At 38.5% G+C, this 12500-nt stretch overlaps 1 protein-coding gene across 1 annotated transcript in view; it reads right to left on the reverse strand.

The window, feature by feature from the left end:
• Positions 1 to 12500, reverse strand: part of LOC144971455 (uncharacterized) — a 378626-nt gene that overhangs the window by 312923 nt on the left and 53203 nt on the right. The gene's annotated exons all lie outside the window — the stretch shown is intronic.

A 12500-nucleotide genomic window follows, 5' to 3' on the forward strand; every position in this document is an offset into this window, starting at 1 on the left:
CATAAATCGATTGACTAATATGACAACCAACGTGTCCAAAAATCTCAAACACGAAAGTTAGAAAAGCAATCGACATGATATATGAAGTGCGGCTATGTGGTCATGTGGTATAACAATCGCTTTCGTATCGGAAGGTCCTGGGTTCGAGCCTCGCTCGGCTCATAGTTGAGTCCTTGTAAAAGACTCTTTACTCACATTCTCTCACCGTACTCAGGTGTAAAATGAGTACCTGGTCGTTAACAGCGTTGTCTCTGTCCGAAAAAATTATAATATCGCCTAACAGGCGTCATGTCCCGTCTTACATATTATGTGTTGCTGTTGGCCAGGGACCCCTTGTAAAGCGCTTTTGAGCACGTTTAGTGGATCTTACGCTATTTAAAAGCTCAATTATAATTATCAATTTATAGATATATATGAAGGAAGTTTTCTGTATTAAAAAAATAATTAAATGTTACATTATCAATGTACGACAGAATAAGTTTTCTTTATTTATTTATTTTAGAATAATATAGTTTAATTTGTGTCTTTTAATTATATATATATATTGCTGTCTAGTATTCTCGAATTACCACCCCCCCCCCCCCTTCCCCCATCCCCCTACCTTATTCTGGAAATATATATATAGTTTTTCCTCTCTCTCTCTCTCTCTCTCTCTCTCTCTCTCTCTCTCTCTCTCTCTCTCTCTCTCTCTCTCTCTCTTCCATTGCACACACACACACACACACACACACACATATTTACACATTTTCGCCTATATTATTATGACAATCTAATATAAATATATATGTATTCTGTGTTTACTTGATAAAGGCCAAGGGCCGAAACGTCGTTTGTTTTGTGTTGTTCATTCATGAGTCAGATTTACTCCCTTTATCTTTATCTCCATACGACAGAATAGCCGTGAAATGGGTGGTATGCTAGGACTTCACGGTGGTATGCTATGGCTAGAACTTCACGGAAAGATGAACCGAAATCCACACTGATTGGGGATACGTAATAACAAGGTTGGAGTAGGTGATGGCTGCCTGATCTGATCCAGCCCTGGGATGTAATTGGGACCATGTGTTGCATGCCGGGATAAATCAATATCTAAATCAGGACAGAGACCAATTTGCTGGTATTTAACCATTTACCTGCCGTGCTATGGAAAGACACGTATTTAACTCACTCAATCCAAGAGTTTTCTGCTACTTTTCAAAATTGGAAAAAAATGTATTAAAAATGAGCATGTGCATAGAAAGTTTTATTCAACTATCATTAACATGTAAAAACTAAAAATATTGGTTTTGATACTGCGCCTATAATTTGTCTCATGAAAATGTAATAAATAGGCATGGAGTAAGTAAAAGTAACCCGGGTAAACTACGGATATAGTCGGTGTTAGGGTTGAGTGAGTTAAAAACTTTGTCAGAAAACAAACCCGTCCTTCAAAAATCGATCGATTTAAATGACCATCATCTTGGCAAAAACCCTCAAACCTGGGACTTGATGGAATACCGCGCAAGGTCCCAGGTTTGAGAGTTTTTTTTTTCCAAGATGAGGGTTATTTAAATCGGTCGATATAATTTGAAAGACGAGTTGCTGGCCAAATGTTTAAATACATGTCTTTCCAGACAGAGCAGGGCAGTTAACGGGGTTCCATTGATGGCAACAAAGAGGTCGTGTATCCAATAGGGAATGAGATTAGCGGAAGAGTAGCGTCCCTTGATTGGACGTCACTGGGGGAGAAGTTATTTGTAAACAAACCAACAACAGGCCAAGCGCTCCAAATACAAATTTATTATTATATTTCTGTACAAAAATGCAAATCATAATCAACGTTATGCATTTTATTTTTGTACAGAAATATGAATAATAAATTCTGTATTTGGAGCGCTTGGTTTGTAGTTGGATTGTTTACAAATAACTTCTCCACCGGTGACGTCCAATCAAGGGACGCTACTCTTCCTGTAATCTCATTCCCTATAGGATATCAAACACAAACATGCATGAAATCGACTTCCGTTCATCATTCTCAAAGGCAAATTTATGGTCTGTTGGACTTGCCAAGTCATCGGAATTCTTAGGGAAATAATAAAGTACTGATAATATAATTTACCTGATGTCCGTAATGTCAAACTTTTCCCTCCGATTTTCGTTTCACTCTTTTTAGTAGTTCGAAAAAGTTTCATCAATGTCATTATCATCATCATCATCATCATCATCATCATCATCATCATCATCATCATCATCATCATCATCATCATCATCATCGGCATCATAATTATCGTCCTCATAAATACCATCATCATCATCATCATCATCATCATCATCATCATCATCGTCGTCGGCATTATAATTATCATCCTCATAAATACCATCATCATCATCATGATCATCACCATCATCATCATGATCATCATCATCATCATCAGCAGCAGCAGCAGCATTGTTATAGATTTAGAAAAAAAAATGAAATTCCTAGTAAAATTAATCCGAGGAAAAAATAACAATTTCTGGTGAACCAGGAAGTAAAACAGAAAAATAATTTTCCAAAAATAACAATATATTACGGCAGTTGACCTTTGACATTACCACCTAATGTCATCGTGACCTCAGAGGCGGTTCCAATCACAAATGCGAAGGTGAGGGGGGGGGGGGGAGAGAGAGAGAGAGAGAGAGAGAGAGAGAGAGAGAGAGAGAGAGAGAGAGCGGATGAGGGGGGTTCAAACATGGGAGTCACATCTTAAAGCGAGACGGTGGCTCTATCATCCCACCACACATTCATAACTAATATAAAATATATAAAATTGCCTTTATCCATCCCATAGGGGAAATTTGTCTGTAGGGTCTCTTCCGAGGGAAAACTGGAATAACCCAGGCGTCAGCCGCAGTACAGCGCCGGCAATCTGAGCTAATGCAAAGTGACTGACTTGCTCAAGGCCACACCACAGCGAAGCGCACGGGCATTCAAACTGGATACCTTTCGGGTTACAAAGCAAAGACCGTACCGCTGAGCCACGCTGCTCCATGCCAACGGATTTGCAGTAAACATTGGGCGTGTCATCTCCTGACACGTGCACACGGTGATGGGGTGATTAGGCCCTCTGTTAAAGAGAATCTTTCTATTGATCTAAGCAGCGGTTAAAGAGTGCAGTATACTCTGTACTGTAGTAAAACACCTTTTTTTTCACCTCGACCAAAAAAACAAATGACTTCAAATCCCAAGGCAACTTGTAAACAATTCTAAAACTCGAGAGTTCAAAGGAATCCCGGGTTTTATATTATTATTATTATTATTATTATTATTATTATTATTATTATTAACAAGTCGAAGGTCATCTTAAATCAACGGTATATTATGAAGTAAAAATAAATTTCAAACCAAATGGAAAGAACACTACTTTGTCCGTGATTTGCATGAATCGGGTACGATCATTTAACAGGTCAGTGAGTGCAAGAAAGAGTAGTCCGCCAGTGCTATTAAAGCCCATGAAGTCCGAGTTATCCCTTTTTTCATAGCGTGAAACAGGAAATAGCAATTACTTGCTATCCTTGGGATAGCGGGTTAGTCTATCACAAAGTACTTTCCACCAGATCTAAAAGACCCAGCTGTCCAATCACTGCTGAGTGGACAGGTGGTCAGATACAAATCTTGACTGCACCCGGAAAGATCTTAATTTCTTAGCGTGAGTGAGCGCAAATCGTCATTTTGATTCATCGGTACCGTTTCTACATCCTTTGAATGCCCGCTTCGCTGTGTGGCCTTTGAGCAAGTCACCTTGCCTTAGCTCAGATTGCGGCGCTGTACTGCGGTTGACGCCTGGGTTATTCCAGTCTTCCCTCGGAATACAACCAAAAGACAAATTTCCCCTTTGGGATGAATAAAGGCAATTTTATGTATTTTACATTATTTATGAATACCTGTAACGAAACTAGCAAGGAACCTAGGGGCATGGTGGGGGGGGGGGGGGGGGCTAAATATTCGGACACAAATAATCCTCAATGAAATTGGTTTGTACAGAGAAAAACACGATTTAACCAGTTAACTGCCATACTCTGGAAAAACGCGAATTTAAATATTTGACCAGGAAACCTGCCCTTCAAATATCGATTGATTTAAATGACCCTCCCTCTTCTTGGCAACAAATCTCAAAGTCCCAGGTGTGAGAGTTTTCGCCAAGATGAGGGTTACTGAAATTGATCGATAGATTAAACTGGCTAATAACAAAAACGTTTCCCACTGGCCGAAATTTGATAAATTTAGAGTAGTAAGAGAAAACAAAAAGAAAGAAAGGGAGACAGAGGGAACACCCTTTTGTAGGGAGAAATGTTGATAAGATGGAAAGAAGCATGTCGTATGTAATTAGTGGATCTTGTTTACGATCGCAAAACGAAATCGATACTACAGTTTGCCTTGTAACCCGTAAACGTGGAGCACGAAATGGGCAGAATAATGATAATGCAATCAGCAAATCGCGTCACATGGAACATAGATAACTCATCAAACAAGATGTCTGATGTCAACAGGAATCACCCATGTTGTCCAAGTGAGCAAATTGAAGGTTAATAATCTTGCTCAAGGAAAAAAAACGAAAGTGCCTAAAGCGGGACTCGAACCCGGGTCATCCGAATCACAGTGCAATGCCTTAACCACTCGGCCACTTCGCCCCCACATAAATTATGTGAAAAGTAAAGTAAAATCCAGAAAGAAAATAATCATTCATCATGATCACCTTAATGACATTCTTCCTCTTGGGAGAGACAGGGGGGGGGATATAGGCGGAGTAGAAAAGGAAGAGGGAGAAGAAAGAGAAAGAGAAGAAGAAGGAGAAAAAGAAAAGGGGGGGGGGGGGGGGAGAAATAGGAGGAGTAGAAAAAGAAGAGGGCGAAGAAGGAGAAAGAGAAGGAGAAGGAGAAAAAGAAAGGGGGGGGGGTGGAGAAATAGGAGGAGTAGAAAAGGAAGAGGGAGAAGAAAGAGAAAGAGAAGAAGAAGGAGAAAAAGAAAAGGGGGGGGGGGGTGGAGAAATAGGAGGAGTAGAAAAAGAAGAGGGCGAAGAAGGAGAAAGAGAAGGAGAAGGAGAAAAAAAAGAGGGGGAAAGGAAAGGGAGGAGGTAGAGGAGAAAGGAGGGGGGAGGATGAGAAGATGAAGAAGAAGAAGAAAAAGAAGAAGAAGGAGGAGGAGGAGGAGGAGGAGGAGGAGGAGGAGGAGGAGGAAGAGAACAGGGAGGAGGAGAAGTAAGAGTTGAAAGAGAGAGATAAAGAAGTGGGAGCATTGACAACAGGAGGAGGAGGAGGAGGAGGAGAACATGAGGGGCAGTTGGAGGAGAATAAAAAGAGGAAGAAGTAAAAGGAAGAGGAAGTGAATGTTGAAGAAGGCTGGAGGAGAAGGAGGAGAAGAGGAAGAGGAGGGGGAGGAAGAGAATGAGATGAGAGAGAGAGAGAGAGAGAGAAAGAGAGAGAGAGAAAGAGAGAGAGAGAGAGAGTAGGACAAGAAAGAGTGAGATGAGGCAGGCAAGTAGTATGTTATTGTGGCCGCCATTTGGACACACCGTAGTTGTAAGAAAGCATTGAAGGGTATCTACTTGTTTGCTTTTAATTAGCTGGCAGGCCTTGGATTAAAATAGCTGGTTTTGTCAAAGACAGTTTGGAAAATAATGTCAGACATCTTGACAGGAGGTCAGTAACCTGTGGATAATCCTGGACGCGGGATGAAATGGGTAGAGTGTGTTTAGAGGCAAGGGAGAGTCGTCACTTGGAGGACCAGTTCCGGTCAGATTAAAAACCTGTGATTGACTTAACCACCTTTGACCTATGACCTCTGAAATATAATAATTACCGATTCATAGATACTTTATTCATATTTTCTCACTTTATGCATGTGTAAAATGAGTACCTGGTGTAATAGCGTTTTTTTTTTCTGTTCTACAGTGACTTTAATTAAATATGTCATGTTTCGCACTACATGTTAAATATTGCTGTTCGTTTTGGGATTTTTTAGTAAAGCGTGTAAGACACATTTGATAAATATTGGTTTAAAATTCAGAATTCAATACCAGAAATAATTAAAAACAAAGCGAATTCCTTGGGTAAGACAGGTGATCTCAAAGTTAGAAAGGAAACTTCCTGAGTTCAATACAAGCAAGGGGAAACAATTGGTGGCTGTAAAAAGATATAGCTTTTTTTTAAAGCTTGTATATAGGGCAATATTAACTAAATGAGCTCAAAGCGCTTTACAAAGGGTTCTTGACCAATAACAGCAACACGTAACACGTAGAGCGATTCATGGCCCCTGTTAGGCGATATTACAATTTTTCCGACAGAGACAACGCTGTTAACGGCCAGGTACTCATTTTACACCTGAATACGGTGATAACTAAGGACATCAATGACTTAGTAACGATGAACCTCCTACACAAGTGGGGTATGGGTGATTCAGCCATCTCTAATCGCTGTGGTGACTGACCGAGAACGAAGAGTGTTGAGTAGACACTGCAGGGGATGTCCCTAATATATAGGCTTCAACAGTCGTGACGTCACTTCCCTCATAATAACGCATAGTAACTTAGTAATTGGTTCTAAACTATCGGAACAATGGCAGACGCCCCTATGAAATACTTCTCCGACGACCATAAAAGCGTATCCAGAGGAGAAAAACAGTATAAATCTGATCATGTTTTGACTTTTATACATTCTGACATGTGAAAAAAGTTCTAGCCAGCATGAAGAATAAAAAGTACATATTTTCTTTGTTTAGAACCAAGCTGCTCGTTGTTGGGCGGACATGACATCAGACTATTGAATCCTATTAAGATACTTTAAATCTCAAGAGATTATAACAGCATAAAGAAAATAAGATACAAAGGAGGAAACTATCGATTCAAAGTAATATTGAAATATAAAGAGATACTTTGCAATGTTATTTATTGAATCCCCTGTCCTCATTTAGCAGGCCTGAATGCAATTATGGGCTGGATTTAATATTCTTGTTGGAACGGACAATATTATTATCAGTAAGCGTTGGTTTGCGAGAGTTTCTAAAACAACAACGAGACCATTACAATTGGGTTATCAGACCTGCAAATAAGTAAGATTGAAATGGTTCGGACATGTAAAGAGACGAGAGAGGGAGTACGTGAGAAGGAAAGTATTGGACTTACAATTAGCGGGGAAGGAGGAAAAAGGGACGCCCAAAGACTGCATGGTGGGATAAGGTAAAGTATGATATGAAAGAACTGGGCCTGGAGGAAGATGATGCGCTGAACCGAGATGCATGGAGATTTGGCATTCATTATGGCAACCGTTCAAAATGCGGGATAAGCTGAAAGATGAAGAATAGTGACCTGCAAATAAGTAATCGATTACATCGAATCAATGGGAACGGTTTCCATTCAATCAAATTATAAATCCGCTCTCATGCAATTTTTTCGGGTGATGTCTTAATTTTGAGATAAATCTTGAAACGTTTTCAAGATATGATACGCTATCAGAGAGGAATACGACCATGCGCTGGGGAAGATTAAAATACGTAACGCATTAAAAATATTTGGCCAGAAAACTCGTCTTTTAAATATCGATTGATTAAAATGATCCTCATCTGGTCAAAAGTATCAAACCTGGGACTTCAGGTTTATGAGATATGAGATATTAACAGTATGAAGGCCATTAAAATGACTAATCAATCACTTAGTGAATGACGAGTTTTCTGGCCAAAAGTTCAAAAATGTTTTGTATTTTTTAAAGAGTAATGCAAAATAGATATCAGCCCGATACTGATATAACGCGCCTTTTACATATGTTAGCTTTAAAAAACTTATGGTTTAGATATCGATGGATTAATTTGACTTCCAAATCGTACGATATGTCTTAAATCTGAGACTTTTTGAATAAAATAAGTCTTTACTTTTATGTAAGGTATTTTGACAAGTCGAGTGAGAGGGCGGGGGGGGGGGGTATTTAAATCGATGTATTATTGAGTACAAGTACTCAGGCCAAAATGGGACAATGTGTTTTGTTAAAGTATCGTCCTTATGCTATTCGAGCCATTAACAGTTACAGGGCCGAGCAGGGCATTTATGAGATTGAGCTACCTTTTGGGTTGGACGGAGATGAGGCGATATGAGAGGAGATGGAGTGAGATAAAACACGGCCAGATGGTTTTGTACACCTGGGTTGCCATTTTGGGTCATATCTTTAATTAAAAAATTGGCATTTTAAGTCGTTTGGTACTGCACACTTTATTTGGCAATTCTCTTTCTTTGCCTAATAAATACGTGAAAATACTCTCAAAATGCACACAATATCTTGACTAGATATTTTGTTGCTCACAATGAAAAACAAAATTAAATGTGCTACACTTAATTTTGTGGCTGCGGGGGATGAATATTACGGTCGAATTTCACATTAAAGTAGATATTCTTTTCCGTCATTATTTATTGTGGTTCTTGGGAAATGCCACTTTCTGATAATTCAATTTTTTTCCGATTACTAATTTGGTATTTTTTATAGAAATTATCTGGCCACTCGGTTTAGTACCTGCTCGTATCGTTGTGACCTCTCATTAGAGAACCCGAGCAAGACTTCATATCACGAAACTATGAACTGGCTGGCTGCTTGGATAACGGTACTGGCATATCCTAAACTATGCTGGTCGCTACCATAAAGACTGTTCAGCTAAATACCCGTAAATTGTGGATGTCATTGAAACCATGATGTGGAAAAAATCTAGGACGAATGGAATTAAGATCAGATGACACCGAAACAAAGAATACTAAAAGGATAAGTAACGTAAAAGTTCTCATAGGTTTTCCAATAGTTGTAAATCCTTTAAAAAGTTTCTTTTCACGTTCTTTTTTAAACTTTTGAAACAACTTCCAGATTCTATAATATTATTTTTGCTGACAAATAAGTTTGCAACAATACTGCCATTGATTTTAAAAACACAGTATATGCAATGTTAATCATATAGCACATACGGTGTTCTTCAATAAAACGGCAGAATAGATTTACGTTTGCCACAAAACAGAACAATAGATTTACGTTTGTCACAGAACAGAACAATAGATTTACGTTTGTCACAGAACAGAACAATAGATTTACGTTTGCCACAGAACAGAACAATAGATTTACGTTTGTCACAGAACAGAACAATAGATTTACGTTTGCCACAGAACAGAACAATAGATTTACGTTTGTCACAGAACAGAACAATTTATTTACGTTTGCCACGTTTGCTACAGAACAGAGAAAGTTAAGGGCGCCTTCCTAATTTTGATTTCAACAAAGTAAAAACTCTAACTGGTGCACGAAACAAACTGCTTGACACTTTGTAATGCGTGGTGACTACTCCGGCACTTTATAGAGCAGTAAAATTAGGTGCCCCAAACGTAAACAAAGGTCTAGAAGCACATGGCAAACCACATGTTCCTGTCTTGACAGCTCACGTTCCAATGTAAATTATAGAAAAAAATAACCTTTAAAATTTGGCTGTTAGGTGGCAAAAGAAACAAATATTCCTAAATACTCGATCATGCATCAAATAATGTCTAGATATGGATATTTTATGGAACAAAAGGTAAAATTTATCAAAAGTTACAGTCTATCTATTTTTAGACCAGAGCAAATTATTGCGCTGGTGTGAACAAGACGAGAATTATTCGGAGCCTGGTTTTCAGAATAATTTAGCCTTATATTATTATTTCTGCAACTGTTAGATTTTATGTAAACATATTTTCAATACTGAAAGTGTATTGCCTACAACTCAAACTACAAAATTGGGAGACCTATATTGTGCGTAAATTATTCCGGTCCCTAACGAAAATCACTAGAAACTTGTTATTGTTTACGTTTGGGGCACCTAATTTTACTGCTCTATACTCGTAATCGGGGCATTTTTCTAATCTAATAATTAGATGGCATCATTTGATGTAATCTGAAATTTGTGTATGAGACACTGTCAGACAAAACAGAATATGAGACAGCGTGGCTCATCGGTCTTTGCTTCGTACCTGAAAGGTACCGAGTTCGACTATCCGCCGCGCTGTGTGGCCTTGAACAAGTCACCCCGCCCTAGCTTACTTTGCGGCGCTGCACTGCGGCTCACGCCTGGGTTATTTCAGTCTCCCCTTGGAATAGACCCTAACGAAAAATTTCCCCATGGGATAAATAAAGGGAATTTTATTTTTATTTATTTTAAAATGGTCAACCTTCCTTAACTAGTGACATTGAGTGAGCCTCATACCATCTGATTACTAGAGCATTTGCGTGGCGAAATATCCACTAATCATGCTCAAAGCGTTTTACAAGGGAACCATAGCCAACAGCAACACTAAACATCTAGGATGAGACATGACGCCTGTAAGGCGATAATACAATTTACCAAACAGATGTGCCGGTGTCTCAGTGGTGCGGTGTCTTGTTATAAATTCGACATTGACCGCAGAGATGGCAACGACCGCAACATTCTAACTACAGCTTCATGTTTTTGGGTAAAAAATTAAAATGAGCTTTTATAAAGCGCAATATCCACTAAACGTGCTCAAAGCGCTTTACAAGGGGTCCCTCGCCAACAGCAACACTTAACCCTCTTTTTGCCAACTATAGGAAAATCGTCACATTAACCCTCTCCTTACCAACTATAGGAAAATCGTCACATTCGTTACGATACAACCAACATTTTTCTTATTCAAATTCCATTTATACATCATAAAATTTAAAGAAAATGATTAGTGTGTTGTAGAGTAGGCATGTCTTGCTAAAGAAATTATGCATCAGAGGAACTTTACTGTTATTGTGCTTGAGTGATAAAAAGTATATTTTTGTGTTAGTTGGGTGTGAAGTTTTGGGGAAAATCCTGAAAATGGCTGGTAAGGAGTTAACACATAGGACGAGACATGACGCCTGTTAGGCGATATTACAATTTTTCGGACAGAAACAACGCTGTTGACGGCCAGGAACTCATTTTACACCTGAGTACGGTGAGAGAATGTGAGTAAAGAGTCTTTTCCAAGGACTCAACTATGCGCCCAGCGAGGCTCGAACCCAGGACCGTCCGATCCGAAAGCGATCGTCATACCACTAGACCACATAGCCGCACGGGTAAGGCATTTAACTATCCCCTTACCGACTATTTTTAGAATTTCCCCCGAAAATTCACTCCCACCCAACACAAGAATAGACTTTTCTTACTCAAACAAAAAAGAAACAAGTGAGCTCTACAACACAGTGTTTATTATTTAAAACTGTAATCAAGCATTTCTTTACATTTTGTGATGTACAAGAGAAATCAGAATGAGACAATTGTCTGTTGCATTGTAACGAATGTGACGATTTTCCTATGGGTGGTAAGGAGAGGGTTAACATGTGCGCCTTGTACTTTCTAATATGATACTCTACCTCTTTCCTGTAGGTGCAGGGTTCACGTCCCGCAATAGGCAGCGGAAAGCTAGGTCCTTAGAAAAGAACCTACTCATTTTCTCACTGCACCCGGGTGTACAATAACACTTGGCCGCTACTAACAGCGTTACAAAAAAGTAACAGTGTCTTAGCGTTGTCATATCGACCGAAATGTTAAATTTGCTCTTGGCTTGGGACTCATTGTATAGTATATTGAAAATATTCAGTGGGAATTCCGCTGTTTTAGACCTTTTTAAAACTTTTTTTTATACATCATAAGATTCAAAGCAGGTTTGAATGAGTACCTATCAATGGAAAATGATGGATATTGTTGGAGTGATATTACAAAAATCAAGTGAATTGTACGGCTTAGAATTGAAATAGAGTGCCAATTGGTCTGCTGGGAGGGGTGGGGGGGGGGGGAGGGGGGAGAGAGAGAGAGAAGATAAATTGGTTTCTAAAAAAATCATTTTGTGTAAATGTAAAAGTGTGTTGTTATGTGTTTATTAATTTGTTCTTGTTTTGTTTTTCTCAAAACACTAATATTAGAGCCATTTAGATAAGTAAATGGAAATATAATTAGATATCAACTTTAATGTTTTATATTTTTAATCACATTATTTTTTTCCATGTTTTGTTTTGTTTTTCTTGCTTTTTTTTAGGGGGGGGGGGTATTTCTTTGCTTTTTTTTTCACAGTTTTTTTTCTTGCTTGTACTATTGTCTCATTTTGTTTCTTGAATGGTTTAAAACCCCAGTTTACAGTCAAAGGGCGGTAACCATTAAACGTTTTTAAATTATGAATATTTATATTAGTTAATTATCGCATCTGACGCACTTGAATGTATCTTATGCATATGTGGGCGGTTAACGTGGCTTATATGTACTGTTTGTTTAGTTTTTGAATCAATATCCATTCATTATAATGATCATGTAAGTGATATTTTATGATAATCTCTATTATTAGACTTGGCAATGGTAATTTAAATTGTATTCAATTCTGCCGTTGTTGTACGTACCTGGTTATGCATTGGGTATGGGTGATGAATGTCAAGAAGACAATTGATGCAATTCGAATAAACAGCCATATATATATATATATAATATATATATATATATATATATATAT

Source organism: Berghia stephanieae, chromosome 4, assembly GCF_034508935.2.
Source record: "Berghia stephanieae isolate SIO BIC M18660-M18661 chromosome 4, UCSD_Bste_1.3, whole genome shotgun sequence".
NCBI classification, from domain to species: Eukaryota; Metazoa; Mollusca; class Gastropoda; order Nudibranchia; family Aeolidiidae; genus Berghia; species Berghia stephanieae.